The sequence below is a fragment of the Lithobates pipiens genome, unplaced genomic scaffold (assembly GCF_037356315.1).
Source record: "Lithobates pipiens isolate NorthernLeopardFrog02 unplaced genomic scaffold, aLitPip1_a1.2 Scaffold_8, whole genome shotgun sequence".
Lineage (NCBI taxonomy): Eukaryota > Metazoa > Chordata > Amphibia > Anura > Ranidae > Lithobates > Lithobates pipiens.
In genome coordinates, this window is record NW_027507903.1 from 13,569,863 (window position 1) to 13,577,461 (window position 7,599).

Sequence of the window (7,599 nt, forward strand, 5' to 3'; positions counted from 1 at the left end):
ATACTCAGGAAAGGGGAATAGATGGGGAGCTGTTTGAATGGGATGGGGATAGACTGTATAGGATCCCTAAGCCATCTCAGAGAAGTAAGGCCCCTTCGCAGAAACGACAGCTGGTGGTACCTAAGAAATACCAGCTGGAGATTCTGCGAATCGGGCATGATGTGCCGCTAGCGGGACATCTAGGGTTCCGTCGCACGGCCCATAGGATCACACAGAATTTCTTCTGGCCCAATTTTAGCCAGGATGTGCGACAATACTGCAAAACGTGTGACACATGTCAACGGATAGGGAAGAGGGGGGACCACCCTAAGGCTAAACTCATGTCCATGCCTATTATTGGGGAGCCCTTTTACCGCATAGCCGTTGACATTGTGGGTCCCCTTGCCCTGCCTAGTCCATCCGGAAAGAAGTATATTCTCACCGTGGTGGACTACGCCACCCGTTACCCAGAGGCAGTAGCTATGTCCAACATTGAAGCAGAGACAGTAGCTGATGCCCTGGTTAAGATTTTTACCAGAGTGGGGTTCCCTAAGGAGATTCTCTCTGACCAGGGAACCCAGTTTACCGCGGTACTCACCCGGCAGTTGTGGAAGGTGTGCAATATTAAGCCCTTACTGAGCTCCCCCTACCACCCCCAGACTAATGGTCTCTGCGAACGCTTTAACGGGACCCTCAAGCAAATGCTGAGGACCTTTTCGGACTCTTGCAGAGACTGGGAGAGATTCCTGCCTCACCTGTTATTTGCGTACAGAGAGGTACCCCAGGAATCTACTGGGTTCTCGCCCTTCGAGTTACTCTATGGGAGAAGGGTCCGCGGACCCCTCGATCTCATCAGAGGACACTGGGAGGGAGAGACAGAGAAAGAAGGGACCCCCATAGTACCCTATGTTCTGGAACTCAGGGACCACATGGAGCAACTGTCTCTGATGGTAAGAGAGAATCTCCAGGCGGCCCAGGGAAGACAGAAGAGATGGTACGACCGGGGGGCCCGACAGCGGGTCTTCCAGGTTGGGCAGAAGGTCTTAGTGCTCAAGCCTGTGAAGACTGACAAGATGCAGGTATCTTGGCAGGGCCCATATAAAGTAGTAGCCCAGGTATGTGATACTACCTATGTTATTGCCAGCTGTGCAGATGAAAGAATCCAGCGAACCTTTCATGTGAACATGCTGAAGGAGTATCAGGAACGGCAGGAGGATGTTGCGGCAGTATGTGCCCCTGCTGCGGACGACTCAGAAGGTTTACCCCTCCCTGACTTACTAGAGAGAGAGCCCCAGACCGACCTCATTAGCCTTGTACAGCTAGGAGACCGGTTAAGCCCCACAAAGAAGGAACAGGCTAAGCGGCTTCTGTGGGAGAAACAGGCGACGTTCTCCCAAAGACCGGGCTATACGACCTTGGCTGTACATAAGGTAGAGACCCCTGGACAAGCACCCCTCCGCCAGTCCCCCTACCGTATCCCTGAAGCAGTCCGAGAGGAAATGCGGAAGGAGATACAGGAGATGATTCAGTTAGGAGTCATGGAGCCTTCTGACAGCCCTTGGGCCTCGCCTGTAGTCCTGGTGCCTAAGAAAGACGGGACTACCCGGTTCTGCGTGGACTACAGGCGACTCAACGAGAAGACCACCACCGATGCCTACCCGATGTCCAGGGTAGATGAACTACTAGATCGTATAGCCAGGGGACGTTATTTAACTACAATAGACCTGTGTAAAGGTTATTGGCAGATCCCCCTGGCCGAGGATGCTATCCCCAAGTCGGCATTTGTTACCCCATTTGGCCTGTACCAGTCTAAGGTCATGCCATTTGGAATGAAAAATGCCCCAGCGACCTTCCAACGTATGGTGGATAGGCTCCTCGATGGCTTCCAGGATTTTGCATGTGCATATCTGGATGACATTGCGATCTACAGTGGGTCTTGGGAGGAGCACCTGGTTCACGTAGGAGTGGTTCTGGACAAAATTCGGGCCGCAGGCCTGACCTTGAAACCAGACAAGTGCCATCTAGGGATGGCGGAGGTGCAGTACCTGGGACACCGAGTGGGGTGTGGGAACCAGCGACCTGAGCCAGCCAAGGTAGAGGCAGTAGCTAACTGGCCCACGCCCCGTACTAAGACCCAGGTATTGGCCTTCTTGGGAACTGCAGGGTACTACCGACGTTTTGTCCCTAATTATAGTGCTATCGCCAAACCCCTGACTGACCTGACGAAAAAGAATTTACCTAGGCAAGTCCTCTGGTCTCCAGCTTGTGAATCCGCGTTTCTAGCCCTCAAGCAAGCACTTGTAAATGCCCCTGTCTTGGCTGCCCCAGTACCTAACAAACGTTTTCTTGTCCACACGGATGCTTCCATGTTTGGACTGGGGGCGGTGCTGAGCCAAGTTGGGGAGGATGGAGGAGAACACCCTGTCGCATACCTGAGTAGAAAAAACTATTACCCCGGGAAGTGAGCTATGCGGCAGTGGAGAAGGAGTGTTTGGCCCTGGTCTGGGCCCTTAAAAAGCTGAACCCTTACTTATACGGACAGGAATTTTCACTGGTCACCGACCACAACCCATTGGTCTGGCTTAACCGGGTCTCCGGAGATAATGGCAGGTTGTTGCGGTGGAGCTTAGCCCTACAACCTTACAACTTCACCATCAGCTACCGACCCGGTAAGCAAAATGGCAATGCTGATGGGTTGTCCCGGCAAACCGACGCCCTCCCGGGCTCCTAGTGCAATGTTGATGGGTTATCCAGTATTGGAAGAATGGACCCATGGACTAACTGCGGAGTCAACCCGTCTGGGGTCCCCTCCTCTGTTAGTCTCCTGCCGAAAGGGGAGATGTATGACAGTGGGGTCACTTTGGACACAGGGTGAATAAAAGAAACCCCCGATATGGTCTGTGATAGCCATATTCAAGGCTGTATAATACATTGTATACTGTATGTGGGGGTTAAGTGTCATTGTTGTGAGGAATTAAGTTGTTTTGCATTTCTATTGTTCATTTAAGTCTATCCTTGTGTGTAGTGTAAAGTGCCAGACAGACTGGCTGCTAACCCTTTGTGAAAAGATGTGTATTGGGTGGGATCGTTTGAAGCATAGCAGACGTCTTGGGATGTGTGGGTGGAGCTGGGCTCTTGTTCATGTTAAAGCATGTGCCTGGAATTGTGTAAAAAAATACAATGTTGGTTTTTAATAAAAGTAATTCCTACTACAGCAGAGACAGAGTGCGTCTCGTCTTTTTGCCAGAGGGATCGGCTCCTATAGGAAAGGGTCGTTTAACTGTGGATATTGGTACCGATTGGATGTGTGTCTCGGAGAGGGAACATCGCAAACGGCGTTAACCCCCTTTATATTAGGGGAGCCGTTACAGGGAGAGTCAGTGGCAGTGCTGGGAGGGGGAGAGTCAGTGGCAGTGCTGGGAGGGGGAGAGTCAGTGGCAGTGCTGGGAGGGGGAGAGTCAGTGGCAGTGCTGTGGAGGGGGAGAGTCAGTGGCAGTGCTGTGGAGGGGGAGAGTCAGTGGCAGTGCTGTGGAGGGGGAGAGTCAGTGGCAGTGCTGTGGAGGGGGAGAGTCAGTGGCAGTGCTGTGGAGGGGGAGTCAGTGGCAGTGCTGGGGACGAGGAGTCAGTGGCAGTGCTGGGGACGAGGAGTCAGTGGCAGTGCTGGGGACGAGGAGTCAGTGGCAGTGCTGGGGACGGGAGTCAGTGGCAGTGCTGGGACGGGGAGTCAGTGGCAGTGCTGGGAGGGGGAGTCAGTGGCAGTGCTGGGAGGGGGAGTCAGTGGCAGTGCTGGGAGGGGGAGTCAGTGGCAGTGCTGGGAGGGGGAGTCAGTGGCAGTGCTGGGAGGGGGAGTCAGTGGCAGTGCTGGGAGGGGGAGTCAGTGGCAGTGCTGGGAGGGGGGGAGTCAGTGGCAGTGCTGGGAGGGGGGGAGTCAGTGGCAGTGCTGGGAGGGGGGGAGTCAGTGGCAGTGCTGGGAGGGGGGAGGTCAGTGGCAGTGCTGGGAAGGTCAGTGGCAGTGCTAGGAGGGGGGTCAGTGGCAGTGCTAGGAGGGGGGTCAGTGCCAGTGCTGGGAGGTTAAGATTACAGGCAGTCATACTCACTCTGGTGTCTGGCGAGAGTGACACCTATGCTGAGTGAGGAGGTGGAGTACTGGGAAGGCAGTAGTAGGAGGGGGGTCAGTGGCAGTGTTGGGAAGGCAGTGCTAGGAGGGGGGTCAGCGGCAGTGCTGGGAGGAGCGTCAGTGGCAGTGCTGGGGAGGCAGCACTAAGAGGGGGGTCAGTGGCAGTGCTGGGAGGGGGAGAGTCAGTGGCAGTGCTGGGGAGGGGGAGAGTCAGTGGCAGTGCTGGGGAGGGGGGAGAGTCAGTGGCAGTGCTGGGGAGGGGGAGAGTCAGTGGCAGTGCTGGGGAGGGGGAGAGTCAGTGGCAGTGCTGGGGAGAGGGAGTCAGTGGCAGTGCTGGGGACTGGAGTCAGTGGCAGTGCTGGGACGGGGAGTCAATGGCAGTGCTGGGACGGGGAGTCAATGGCAGTGCTGGGAGGGGGGAGTCAGTGGCAGTGCTGGGAGGGGGAGTCAGTGGCAGTGCTGGGAGGGGGAGTCAGTGGCAGTGCTGGGAGGGGGGGGTCAGTGGCAGTGCTGGGAAGGTCAGTGGCACTGCTTGTGAGGAGGGTCAGTGGCAGTGCTAGGAGGGGGGTCAGTGCCAGTGCTGGGAGGTTAAGATTACAGGCAGTCATACTCACTCTGGTGTCTGGCTGGAGTGACACCTATGCTGAGTGGGGAGATGGAGTGCTGGGGAGGCAGTACTAGGAGGGGGGTCAGTGGCAGTGCTGGGAAGGCAGTGCTAGGAGGGGGGTCAGCGGCAGTGCTGGGAGGAGCATCAGTGGCAGTGCTGGGGAGGCAGCACTAAGAGGGGGGTCAGGGGCAGTGCTGGGGTGGCAGTGCTAGGAGGGGGGGTCAGTGGCAGTGCTGGGAAGGCTGTGCTAGGAGGGGGGTCAGTCGCAGTGCTGGGGAGGCAGCACTAAGAGGGGGGTCAGTGGCAGTGCTAGGGAGGCAGTGCTAGGAGGGGGGTCAGCGGCAGTTCTGGGAGGAGTTGTAGTGCTAGGGAGGCAGCACTAAGAGGGGGGTCAGTGGCAGTGCTGGGAGGTTAAGATTACAGGCAGTCGTACTCACTGTGGTGTCTGGCGGGAGTGACACCTATGCTGAGTGAGGAGATGGGGTCTCCTCCCACTTCAATCACGAGTCAGCTGACCTCTAGTCTCCGCCCCTCTAACCATTCCGCGAACTGAATGGGCGGCCATGGGCTCCAGATCCTAGCTGCTGTGACTGCTTTGTGCACCACATGCAGCCGGAGCCTCTGCTGACTGGGATGCACCATCTTCACGTCTGTATGGGGGGGAGACACGGAGCTTCTCATGTCCGGAATTCCCCTTTCCTTCTGCTGCCCCTAACAAGCACAGCCGGTGTTGTGCCATATAGTGTCCGGCCATCATATAGTGTCCGCGCCGGAGCAGACAAAGCTTCGGAAAATCTTCGAAGCTGAACGGCACCTGCGCCGTGAGTGGAGGTGGTAGCCCCACCATCCAAGCGGACATAGGGTTGTGAATATTAGAGGGCCCCTCGCGGGCGAGCTTTGCTCGCCATGCTTCGGGCTCGGCCTCGCTGCGCTCGGCTCTTTTATATTCCTACTCTATGTCCACTTGGATAGTGGGGATAGAACCTGGACTCACGGCGCAGGCGCCGTTCATCCTCGGCAATTTTCGGAATCTGTGTTGCTGTGTACTGCGCATGCGCAGTACGCAGCGGACACTATCCGATGGAGGACCTTATATGATAAGACACCGGCCATTGAGCTGCATGGCACCCCTGCACACAAAAATGCTGGGGGAAAAAATGTGGGCATCAATTTGCCATCCCTCTCAAATGGCCACCTAGGACCAATGGACCCACCAGGACCCATGGTAGGGGCAGCCCAGTATCTGTATGCATACAATGTATAATATAATGTATTCTGTATGCATACAATGTATTATATAATGGATCCTGTATGCATATAATGTAATGTATCCTGTATGTATACAATGCATCTTTCTCTCAAGAAAAAATGGTCAGGTTGCAGTGTGACTGAACACTGATAGCCAATTACATGCCATCACAGTGATCAGGTGACTAGAAGTCCTGGTTCTCGATCATTAGCATGGGACCCGGAGCTCTTACAAACATTGGTATGCATATATGTGCAGCCTAATGGATATAGACCCACTTCAGTGAGGCCACGTGGGTGTGTATAGTTGGTGGGAAGGGATGAAAGCAGATTTTTACTTATTTTACAAATACTGTAGATGCTTACTAATAAAAATCAGGTAACCATTTCCCAGGCTCCGGTTGTGCTTACAGCTGAGGGTCCCTGCCGTTATATTGCCTCCTCACCGCCTGTTTTAAGACCCTAAATAAATACAAGACAGCCACGCCGCAACCATGTGCGTTGTGGGCCCGGGCCAGCAAGATGGAGCCACCATTAGCCATACAAAGAAGCTAGTTTCCGCAAGCCCCAAAAACGGCCTCATCCTTGCCTTGTCTTTGATGGTGGACAGAGGAATACACATCAGGAGCTCCTACAACCAAACCTACGCTCTGGAATCATCCTCGGTGAAGACCACAACACCTCCTTTTGTTTTTTTGTTTTTTAAACCAGCATCTTCACCTAAGCAGTATACTAGCTAAATACGCCTTAAAATTTCTAAAAAGGGAAATTCCTGCAACTCCACAGGGAACAGTGGAGTGGAACTGTGAGGAAAGGAGGAGGTGAAGGTGGGTTGGGGCTTTCAGTCTTCTCTGTGCGTTTCCTGTTCAGATCAGGTGGGGTGGGCATTCTCTGAGTTACCCATCATGAAGAAGGAAAATACATAAAAAAAAATAAAAAACACAGAAGGAAGAGTAGGAACCTCTCATGATGGGAGAGCTGTGCCAAGCCAGGAACCAAATTGCACAGAGATCCCAAGAGAGTCACCCCAGAAGATAGGAGATTTAATCCAGCTGCCAGTTTATCATAACGAAAAAGTGAAATATCAGTTTTGGAAGGGTTGACCCTTAAAAGAACAAAGGAAGCAATTTCCCCGTTATATTATTCTCTATATGAACTAGTAAAGATGTTACTTTGTGCTTTGGGTTTCTTTTTATGCTTCTTGCTAAAATGTGCTCTTTTATTATAAGTGTTACTCTCTACTCCCCCCTGGTGCTGCTTCAAATAATTACAACTGTTAAGGTGGCATTCCAGTCAAACCCTAAGCCAATATCTACTCCCAATCCCATTCCAACACTATTTGATCTATCATGGAAAGATGCTTATACTTACCTCTTGTGAAGTTGCTCGGGTCCAATCACATGATCGGCTCCCAGCACTGGCTTCAGTTTAGAGTAGAGGAGGGACAGCCAACAACGAATGCCGAACAGTAAGCCTATGGGTGACGTCATCACCCAGGCTCTGTGTTCATAATGCAACAGGGCAGTCGCTTGGCACTGCAGTAAGCCTAGCATTAGAAGTTGGCAAGCGGACAGCTTTATACACCCACCGGAGTCTTGCTTATCGTTATTTTTTTTAACAGTAAACTCAGCTTATATAGTGAAATACA